Source organism: Pongo abelii, chromosome 18 (genome assembly GCF_028885655.2).
Source record: "Pongo abelii isolate AG06213 chromosome 18, NHGRI_mPonAbe1-v2.0_pri, whole genome shotgun sequence".
NCBI classification, from domain to species: Eukaryota; Metazoa; Chordata; class Mammalia; order Primates; family Hominidae; genus Pongo; species Pongo abelii.
This window is the reverse complement of record NC_072003.2, coordinates 59,271,083-59,282,738: the sequence shown is the minus strand read 5'-3', so window position 1 is coordinate 59,282,738 and position 11,656 is coordinate 59,271,083. Positions and strand designations below refer to the sequence as shown.

The window sequence follows — 11,656 nt, the reverse complement described above, 5'->3', positions numbered from 1 at the left end:
GATGTGGAGAAATAGGAATGCTTTTACACTGTTTGTGGGAATGTAAATTAGTTCAACCACTATGAAAGACAGTGTGGCAATTCCTCAAGGATCTAGAACTAGAAATACCATTTGACCCAGCAATCCCATTACTGGGTATATACCCAAAGGATTATAAATCATGCTACTATAAAGACACATGCACATGTATGTTTATTGCAGCACTATTCACAATAGCAAAGACTTGGAACCAGCCCAAATGTCCATCAATGATAGACCGGATTAAGAAAATGTGGCACATATACACCATGAAATACTATGCAGCCATAAAAAAGGATGAGTCCATGTCCTTTGCAGGGACATGGATGAAGCTGGAAACCATCATTCTAAGCAAATTATCACAAGGACAGAAAACCAAACACCGCATGTTCTCACTCATAGGTGGGAGTTGAACAATGAGAACACATGGACGCAGGGTGGGGAACATCATACACTGGGGCCTGTCGGGGGGTGGGGGAGCTGGGGAAGGGATAGCATTAGGAGAAATACCTAATGTAAATTATGAGTTGATGGGTGCAGCAAACCAACATGGCACATGTATACCTATGTAACAAACCTGCACGTTGTGCACGTGTACCCTAGAACTTAAAGTATAATAATAATAAAAAAAATACTTTGCAGTTAATTGTCACAAGTGAAACAAAGTCTCCCGTGCCTAGGGTTGTATTTGGTAGATAAAGACAACAGCACAAAGTTGTCAGCTAAGTCTTTTATATGCATTACATGAATATATGGACTGATTTGTTTATTTTTTCAAGAAATTCTATGAGGTATGCATTTTTATTTTTATACATGTATATACACACATGCACAAATGCATATGTGTACACTCTCTCACAAACACACATATATACCTAAATGAATAATTTGCTAATTTATCCATGATAACTCATCTTTATAGAGTAACGGTTCACTACCCTCTAATTACCTTTCAGAATGTGCTAATGAACAAACAATATAAGTATATTTTAAACAAGAATGACACATAAGCTTTTGTTTATAGCCATCATGTATCAAGCACTAAAATCAACATTTTCTTCATAATAGTCACTAAGTTATGGAATATTCCTACTTTGTTCCTTTAAGCATTTACAATTTCTGGTTTTCTCTTGAGCCTCTCAGGGTAGTTTTAGAGCTCAGACTGTTTCCTAGTTCCAGACTAGGAAGATATTCTTAATTTTGCTTAGTCTAAGGCAGACAGTCATCCATGGACAACAACTGAAATGACCATGCAGTACAAGATGGCATGAAACGGAACCTAGGGATTATGTCCTCACAGGTGATGTAGGTGACGGAAGAAGGAGCCAAGGTGGGTGGATCACCTGAAGTCAGAAGTTCGAGACTAGCCTGGCCAACAAGGTGAAACCCCGTTTCTACTAAAAATACAAAAAATTAGCCAGGCGTGACATGATGGCAGGCGCCTATAATTCCCAGCTACTCAGGAGGCTGAGGCAGGAGAATCGCTTGAACCCGGGAGGCAGAGGTTTCAGTGAGCCAAGATCACACTCCTGCACTCCAGCCTGGGTGACAGAGCAAGACTCCGTCTCAAAAACAAAAAAACAAAACAAAACTAGAAGGAGAGTGTATAGATAAGTGTTGAATGTCGACATTTGAGCTTTCGCAACGGAATCAAGAGGCATAACACCTTCTCATGAGTTCACTATGGCAGTTGCCTTCAAATAAGAGGAAATATCAGAATCTCTTGCAAGGGGACAGGAAGTGTCTACTGAATCTCTGTTCTACTGCTCATTCTTGGCAGGCAAACGTTTCCTGGAAGATAGTTACATAAACAATCTCAGAATCAGGATTCCTAGATTTTATCCGTCTTTGACCACTTACATGGGATAGCAGACATGGGGTTTTCCACATTTTTCTAGCCTAGATTTCCTTCTAATACTTTGGGTGACAAAATTGATATGCAACTACATGATGTATTTCTCACACCAACTTACCCAGGGAAATTAATATTTTTCAAATAAGAGGAATGATAGCTCAATTTTGCTCTTTGTTGGTAAGAATCCACCAGCTATGATATGCACCATCTGACAACCATATGGTAGTTGAGATATTGAAAACAATAACATTTCCAGGAGAATGACCAGAACGATGTCAGAAAAACCAAGCATTTGAGGATTTGGAGAAGAAAATAATACTGTTGGGATTTGAATGAGACGAGTGAGGTGGGCACATGCTAGATATAATTTATGAGATATTTGAAAATAGTCACTTTCTATTTACTAGTTCTTTAACTTTCTTCTAAAAGACAAAACCAGTCATTAGAAGATAAAATAAAATTACCTCCCCAAATTTTCAAATGTGTTCAAAACTAGAACAGCATATCTTATGTATGAATGAGTTTCTATTATGTAAACACTTCAAGCAAGAATGTCAAGTGAAGTATTTCCAAATATTGTTTGTACTATGTCTGTGGTTTATACTTACATTTACAAGGTGAGTAGATCCAGGTTAAGTTAAATGGTGCCCCTTAAAATATAATAATATATTATTGAATGTTATTGGAAAACACTGGGTTAAATTCAGGTGGACTTTTTTATTGCAGGACTGATCAGAACACTTCAGATAATATTGTACATCTCCAAGTAATGAGTGGAAAGAGAGGGATATGAATAAAAATAATCTCAAAATTCATAGATCTGAGATCCCAAGATATTTTTTGCCTTCTCATTAACCTTGCTCAAAATAATTTTTTAAAAATGTGTTGCTTTGCAATGTAGAATATTAAAGAATAAAAATAAATACAAATAAGTTATAGATAAGTCATGGGGTTACCCATTCATGTAACTGAAGGCTGCTATAAATAAGCCTTTTCTACTATCAGTGAGTCCGTTGACATGGACCAGTCCCCGACCTGTTTGCTCTCAGATCTAATTCCTTACCCTTTGTCCATTCTGCTCTGGGTGACAGGAAAGCTGCTCTCTGAAGGTTCTCAGATTAGCCAACTTCTGGGTAGGTTAAGCCAACAGAAGAGGTTGGTGAGAAACTGGAAGACAGGAGAAATAGGAAATCCAAATGTATTCATCTTCTTTCTCTGCCTCAGCCTGGATCTGGAGAGCATCAAAATTACATTTGTGGTTCTAGCTGCCTTCAAACTATGGTTCTAGCCCTTGGAATCTGGTAATTCTGCACCTCCCTTGGTACCTCCTGCCTAGGGTGGTAAAGGCTTTTGTCAATCTCTGAGTTGCACTGATCTTCTTGTGGCTTCTTAGCAATTCTATCACCCATGTAATACATTTTCCCATTGTTGTATCCACTTGACTTACATACTTTTTTATTCTTTTTTTGAGACAGAGTCTTGCTCTGTTACCCAGGCTAGAGTGCAATGGCACGATCTCAGCTCACTGCAACCTCTGCCTCTGGGTTCAAGGGATTCTCCCGCCTCAGCCTCCTGAGTAGCTGGCACCTGCCATCATGCCTAGCTAATTTTTGTATTTTTGTAGAGACGGGGTTTCACCATGTTGGCCAGGCTGGTCTTGAACTCCTGACCTCAGGTGCTCCACCTGCCTCGGCCTCCCCAAGTGCTGGGATTACAGGCATGAGCCACTGCGCCCGTCCTACATACTTTTCATGGTTTCTGTTTCCCTGAATAGATCCTGACAAAAATAAGGATCTACATTTAAGATGCATTTTTTTTATATTAATGCATTATTATTTTTGTCAGAGAATCCCAGAGATGAAAAGGACCTTAGAGATTGCTGAGCCAAACGGCCAGACTCCAATGTGTGGTGGGGAAGGGGAGAGATCCAAATGGGTAGGGTTGTGAAACTCCTACCTTTGCTTCTGCAAAATCACTGTAAATATGTACTGGTTTTGTTCAGAAAAAAAGTATTCCATAGATATATTTGCTTTCCCAATATTACAGAAAAATCGCAGATAAGGATTAACTTTTAGTCTAATTCACTTTCTACTACATTCTTTCAGATTCAGCAATCTTTTATTAAACAGATCCAGTTCTTTTATTTTCTCCCCAAGCATTGTAAGGGACATTACCCACATTGTTTTGCTTTATCTTCTCATCAACCCTTTGAAGGTGGAAGCAGTATTAGAAATTGAGGTTTAAAAAGGTGAAGTGGCTTGCCTACATCTACACAGTAAATAAGCATCCAAAACCAGATTTAAACCCCAAATTAAGCTCTTTCCACAACAAGGTCCCGCTTTCCTTGATGATTAAATCCTTATCTGATCTTAAAGTTGCAAGAAGAGTTTTAGGAAGTAAAATGATGAATTTAATTGTGGAGATGTCAAATAAAAAGCAGGTGAATGTGCCTTTTAGCAAGACTTTAATTAATCTGATGTCTGATCTACCCTGATACAGTAACTTTTGCCAATTTGTTGTTTTGGTTCAAAAAATGTCTTATCAAATATCCATTCCCTAAGCACAGGATGGATACTAGCACCAATAAACTTTCCTCTTGCCTACCACTTAAAATGTGCTTTGCTCACAAATCATTCCATCCAAGTCTCACAATAAATATTAATATTATAGCCCTCACCATCATCCTCTCCAAAATAAGTCAGTGTGCAAACTTTGTTTCACGAGGTAAAGGAGAGACAAAAATCTTTAACAGACTCACATATGGAAGGGAAAAACCAATTAAAGATTATCTCTGAACCAGGAATGCCAATATGAGATGAGGTGCATAACTAATCAGCCCAAGACATACAACAGGTGAAGTGATGAAAATATGATTGTGAGAAACGCAACAACAGTCTGATGTGCATAATTCATTTTTCCCATGGAGCCTCTGCCCATCTGCTGTGGCTCAATTGAATATCAGAAAATGGAAAGAGGCCATCACTCATTTACTAGCCAAACTCCTTCAGGACCCGGCGTCTCCTTCATTTTGTTTTTGTTCTTGTACCAAAGACTTAGAAACCACTAATATTACTCTATGGGTTTCTGAACTTTTCAGGCTAGGACCTCATCAGCTTCTCTTCTAAAGGGAGCAGTGGTGTGGAGTGCTTTATACACAAAGCAAAGAGAGTTTAACATTTGTTAAAGCTCTGAAGAGCTGCCTTCTCCTCTGCTATGATGGATTAAAATCATGAAAACAGGAGCCTTAATCCTATTGTCCTTGGAAATAATCCTCTCAGGCTTTATTTTTCCTATACCTGCCTAGACTCATGCAGGTTTCAACAGTGTTTCCATGTGGCCTTTCTACTCATTGCTCAAAAGAATTTCTGAACTTTCAGGCACACATGGAATGAGTAGATGCTTTCAACCTAGTTCTTTATAATATATGGGACCTTTTTTAAAAAATATTTATCAAATGATGCTTTGTATTGAAATGTCCGTAGTTAATTACCTATTTGTATTTTAGGAGCAGTGTGTATTTCTCTCATTCAGCCATGTATTCACTTAATGACTACATAATGAATGCCTTCTGTGCCAAGGTAGGTATTAGGGGTTCAGTAAATGCTAAAACCCAGTTCCTTTCTTTTATTTATTTATTTTTTTTGAGACGGAGTCTCGCTCTGTTGCCCAGGCTGGAGTGCAGTGGAACGATATCCACTCACTGCAAGCTCCGCCTCCTGGGTTCACGCCATTGTCCTGCCTCAGCCTCCCGAGTAGCTGGAACTATAGGCACCTGCCACCATGCCTGGCTAATTTTTTTTTTTTTTTTTTGCATTTTTAGTAGCGACAGGGTTTCACCTTGTTAGCTAGGATGGTCTCGATCTCCTGACCTCATGATCTGCCTGCTTTGGCCTCCCAAAGTGCTGGGATTACAGGCGTGAGCCACCACGCTCAGCCCCCAGTTCCTTTCTTTAATGAGCTCAAGACCTGTTTGTTGCCTGTTATTTAGTCCTCTCCAAATCCCTGAGTCCTGTTCTCATTCTTCAAGCTCTGTGTAAACTCCCTGAGAACGGTGACTGTGTCTGATTTTACTCATGAGTTGTTTATCTCTAGTCCAAATAGTGCCTGTCACAAAATAGGCATTCAGTAAATATTTGAATAACTTTATTCATTTATTGGAAAAAAATATGCTTTATGAAGCCAAATGGCTTCTATTTCTTGGAACTCTGCTTTACTTTGACAAACCACTGGTATTAAATGCTTCTCAGAATGCATAATTAATATTTATCTATATTTACTTATTCATTTATTGACACAGGGTCTCACCCTCTAACCCAGGCTCACTGCAGCCTTGAACTCCCAGGCTCAACTGATCCTCCCACCTCTGCCTCTCGAGTAGCTGAGACCACAGGTGTGCACCACCCCCTTAGCTAATTTTTATTTTTTATATTTAAAAAAATTTTGTAGTCATGGGGTCTCCTTATGTTGTCCAGGCTGGTCTCAAACTCCTGGGCTCAAGTGATTCTCCCACCTCAGCTTCCCAAAATGCTGGGATTAGAAGTGTGAGCCACGGCTCCCTGTCTATGTTTAGAAACCAGCTGGTGTTATAAAATGTGCACTGTTTGAGGGCAGAGACACATCTTAAACATATTGGTAATTCTTTTATTCTTAAGTGCATCGTTAATGCTCCCTGCTTTTTTTATTGTTGTTTGATGGATTTTCTGTCTGGCCAGTGGAAAAGTGAACATCATTGTCTAATAGAATTATGAATAAAATGCCTTCTTAGCAACACTTTTTCTTATGCTAAACATCTAAGAGAATACAAGAATACTTAAGAATATTAATAAGAATTTATATTATAATTTATATTATATTCTTATTAAATACTACATTTAATAAGAATATTTAAATATCAAGATTGTCCTGTGAGTTTTATAAATCTATATAGAAACATTTTGATTGTGACATTACCCTTTTAATGGGTTATTAACAATTAAGAATTCTGTATTAATAATTCTGGATTATTCATCAGTGGACTCATTTTCCAAGTTTTCCCTATTAGAAATATCAGAATACACATGATTGTTTTATTTTTTCTCCATTGTCACTATGATCAATCTATTTTATTTTTAAAAAATTAAAATTCAAATCAATTTTTGTCCTCAAAAGAAAAAAATTATGAAAGAATGAAAGGGTGTGAGAGAATAACTTTGGATAAAAAAATGGTACTGCATTTTGTGGATATGCATACCTTGAAATATAAAACCTACTTCTTTTCCTTGGGGACTCTTCCTTAAATCTGAGAGGGTTGGCCAGAGCCCACACAACCTTTGGTTCCAACAGGATAGTAGCCAAATGTCATGGTTTACCTATAATTTCCAAAAGCAGATTAGAAATATAAAGACCTTAGGAGCTGCTAGTGGAATGCGAAAATTATGTAGCTTCGAGGATTATATTTAAAAATGTCTACCAAGAATCTTAAGAATGTTAGCTTATCTGAAATTGGACGGCTGTGAGTTCTGCTTTCCTGCCAGAAATCTTAATAAATTGAAACCATTGGCATGGCCCACAAATAATAAACAAGATTAGCAGAAGTTACACATCCTACTCATTATCGTTTTGTTGAAGAGTCACTCAATTGAGAGAACAATATTACAGGAGTTATTTACACTGATGTGAATCATTTGGTCCATAAAGAAATGATTAATGACCTGTTAGTCCAGGAGATTAAAAACTAAGCAGATGTTTCACAAGAATAAAATTAGTCTGGGGGAGGAAACAAAAATAAATTCATGTTCAACATTGGCTTGCAGAGCTGAATGGTGTTAGAGAACTTGTGTTTGTTGCATGGGACAAGGGAGCAATTTTGCCATTTTGCTCAGGATCCTTGATAAAGAAGTTTCAAAGGTCTTTTTTGAAAGATCATTTTTTAAACAAGGAAGTAGCTACTGAGAAAACGGGTCCTCAAGAAACTCACCACCAACTACCCCCTTTGGAAAAGGCTGCCTAGCATCTTTTGGATGGATTGAAATTTATGGATTGGTGGTGTATTTTATTGGGCTCCATGCAAATTATTGATCCATGAACCCAAGGCAGTAGGTAATGCTATATCCTATAACCCTTTTATGCTACCCATCAATAAATTAGAAGCTTTCCTCAGGATTTTGGTGAAAGATGAACAATAGGAAAGTGAAGTCAAGAAAAGAAGAGACTCTTCCAATGGAACAGATCAAGAGAATTACTCTGATACAATGTGGTTAGAGTAGACGATTCATAAGGGCCCTAAAGTTGGTGATTGTGTGTTTCAAAAAATCATGAATTGATTGTCTACAATAAGCATTGCATTAAACTAAATACTGATAATGCAGAGATTCACTCCCTTTCACCAAGGAACTTACTGTCTTATTGAAAGTACTTTACAGCTTTGTAATGAGATGTTCTGATCCTGCATCTCTGGGCTTCCAAGACCGACTCTTACTTAGAACCCTGTTAAGTGTTAGTCTCTTAGCTCAAGATTATTACTGATGCTGAAATGAGGTGAGGATGTGGATTTACACTGACAAAGCAGCTGATGCTTAATTTTGGAATTTCACATGCTTTTTTTTTGTTACAGGAATATAACTACTCATTTATTAATACCAAGTCCTGAAGATACGGCATTCTTTTTCTCAATTTTCATGATCATCACATACCTTAGTGAAAAATTAAAATCATGATGTTTCAGTTAAGGAATCTAAGATGCTGTGCTTAACAAAATTGCTGAAGTTACCACAAATGTAAGTAAAAGACCATGATTAAACAATCCAGGTAGGTTTGAGTCCAATCCAGTGTTTTTTCCACAGTTCCAATGTTAGACTATTTCAAGGTGATCAAGGTATGACTCAAATGGGGAGCTTTTAAAATTATACATACTTAAACTGCATCCTTGTGATACTCTTATACTATTATTAAAATATACTTCATTTTGGCCAGGCACGATGGCTCATGCCTGTAATTCCAGCACTTTTGGAGGCCAAGGCAGGTGGATCACATGGTCAGGAGTTCAAGACCAGCCTGGCCAAGATGGTGAAACCCTGTCTCTACTAAAAATATAAAAAATACAAAATAAAATATACCTTTTTTAAAAAAGCAAGCATTTAAAAATAATTTACTCTTCATTAAAGGTGTACTGGTTTAGTGTTTTACAGGTTTTAGATTTCTTAACCTAGGCACACTATTTGAAAATTATCCAACTATGCAAACTAGAATATTCATTGCAATGTCCCAATTAAGAATATAACATTCTTCTCAACGTAATTTAAATATGCCTTTTATTTAAGCTCTAAAGCTGCATGAATATTGGAAAATTTTGAATGCATTTGCTAATAGGCTGATTACATAATCAATGATACTGATCATGTAGTAGGATAAATTGCCATTGACTTTGAACTGCCTTCAAATTCCCCAAACATAAATTACCATACATTTTTAATTTGAACTAACTTTGTTTCTGGAAAAAGCATCAGAGACTATCATTTTGTCTATGTAGTTATTTGTAATTCATTGACAATTAGTGTTCTTAATATATTAGATGAAATCTTTCAGCTGAACATTTTCCCGCAAAAAAATATCTAGGACAGACTTCTGTTTTCCCCACCACACATTTTGTGCTTATTCCACACCCAATAACCTCCCCCTCCACCCCATTCCTCACATTTTCTGTCCTAATAAGTTCTGTCTTGTGTGTGTTCAAACATCACATCCTAAAAATTTATTGCCTGCCAGTGCTGGTTCTGGTATATAATCTGTGACTAATATATTCTCATGGACAGAAAAAAAGAAAAAATAAGGAAAATATAATATTAATTATACTAATGCTAATGTTAACAATAATAGCAGCTAACATTTATTTATACTTACTTTATTAACAGCTTTATAACAGTCATGCTGTCAAGGACCTCCAGCTAAAACCACCAAGTAAATGTCTACGGTTCAACAAGTTGTATTTATTACTCACAGCAAAAGACATGGTGTGTGGTTTCCCACACCACGAGGAGCCATGGAATATCTCAGTAATAGCCTGTTAAGAGGGATTTATGATAGGATTTGTGCTTTGGTTGGGTTGTAGCAGATCCAAAAAAGAACGGCCTTGCTCTTGGTTAGGAATGTCAGAGAGTGGGGATGGTTCTATGCTTAAGCATTTCATCAACTCCTGTGTGTAGGGAAGGTCAAATAGAGGGAGGCTAAAGCTGTAATTGGGAAGAAGAAAAAAAAAAACAGCAGCAGTCAGTCACACTAGCTGGGAGATGGAGTTGTTTGGTATTTTGTGGCTTGGATAATATTCATATTTTGTCAGTTTTTAGACTTGATTATGGAGGGTCTTGTTTTCATCTTGATCCATCATGACCACAGTGTTCTTGTCTGACGTTGATATTCTATGAAATCATTTATTTTCAACACTAGAAGAGCAAGTCCTAGCAGTGAGTGCTGAGACAACTTGTAGGTGATAGTACCAGTATAGCTTCTTATGTTAGAGACTGCTTTTCTCTTTCTCAGTGCGTCCCGTTTCATTAACCAACAATGCAATCATTTTTATACTGTTATCATCTCCATTCTACTGGTGAGATCAACGAAAGTCAGATAGGTCATGTAACTTGCCCGAGGATGCTGTGAAAATAACTGGACCCAGTATTTGAACATTAGTCTATGTGCATCTCTGATTCCAGTGGCCACGCTGAATTAAACTAAACTCTCCATAAATATACATATGAGAGAATTAATAATTTTATTCTTCCCTTTTAAGCCAAGTTATTACCCTAAGACTACAAATATTAAAAAGTGTTTTCAGTCAGCCCCAGGTTGTTGGGTGGCTGAGGTGGGAGGATGGCTTGAGCCCAGAAGTTTTCAAGGCTGCCGTGAGCTATGATCACACTACTGCACTTCAACCTGGGCAACAGAGTGAGACTCTCTTTTTTAAAAAAGTGTTCTCATCTAGATCCACTGATGTTGTCCAACATTTCAAATTTAGCCCTTTTTTTCCCCTCATTTCTCCTTCACAATGTTTTGGTTTATAAAGTTATTATATTAGTAGTTTTCTCTGTAGTGTTGGTAGGGATACTGATTCAAAGTATGTTATTCTCATGCCTTAAGGCCAAAATACAGAAACCATATAAATGTTTCTAGGCAGAGCTACCCAAATCCATAAATAGGTAAAGCTTCCAACCTTAAAAAAATATGAGCAGAGAAGCTTTCTTAACTAATTCCTGCAACAACGTCTGAGGTGTTTAAGGATACGTCTGGTTCACAGCTCCAATCACAGCAGCTCAACACACAATATAGCTTCTCATGACTTCCTTTTATATAGGTTGGCTTTATCTTTCCATCTAGAATTCAAGAACTTTGGGAACAACTCAGAACCATGCAACTCCAGATTCCATAGCTTTAACATAAAAGACCATTGACAGTTTCACCCAAAAGTTGACTACTTTGAATCAAAAAATAAAGTGTTATTTTACTTTTACAACCATATCACATTTTGACAGAATTACATTATGTGCTAAGCACATTGCAGAAAGTCTATATATTATCAGAGATAAACTACTAGTTTCACAACATGACTTCAAATTCTTTGACACTATTCCCCATGAGAAGTGTGGCAAGCCCCATCTCTTGGGATTTGGACAGGCTGATGACTGCTTTAAACATTAAAATATGGCAGAAATGATACAATGTGACTTCTGAGGTTGCTTCATTAAAGACCATGTAGCTTCTTCCTTGTTTGCTGGAAAACTCATCCCTGAAGCCCTGAGTCACCACATGGCAAGT

At 37.3% G+C, this 11,656-nt stretch overlaps 1 long non-coding RNA gene across 1 annotated transcript; it reads left to right on the top strand.

Annotated features, from left to right (window-relative positions):
* Positions 1-1,197: 1,197 nt before the first annotated feature.
* LOC129050824 (uncharacterized) lies at positions 1,198-10,101 on the top strand. Its single transcript, XR_008514650.1, has 3 exons — positions 1,198-1,398; positions 5,379-5,451; positions 8,466-10,101. It is a non-coding gene; the product is annotated as an uncharacterized LOC129050824 (long non-coding RNA).
* Positions 10,102-11,656: the final 1,555 nt, after the last annotated feature.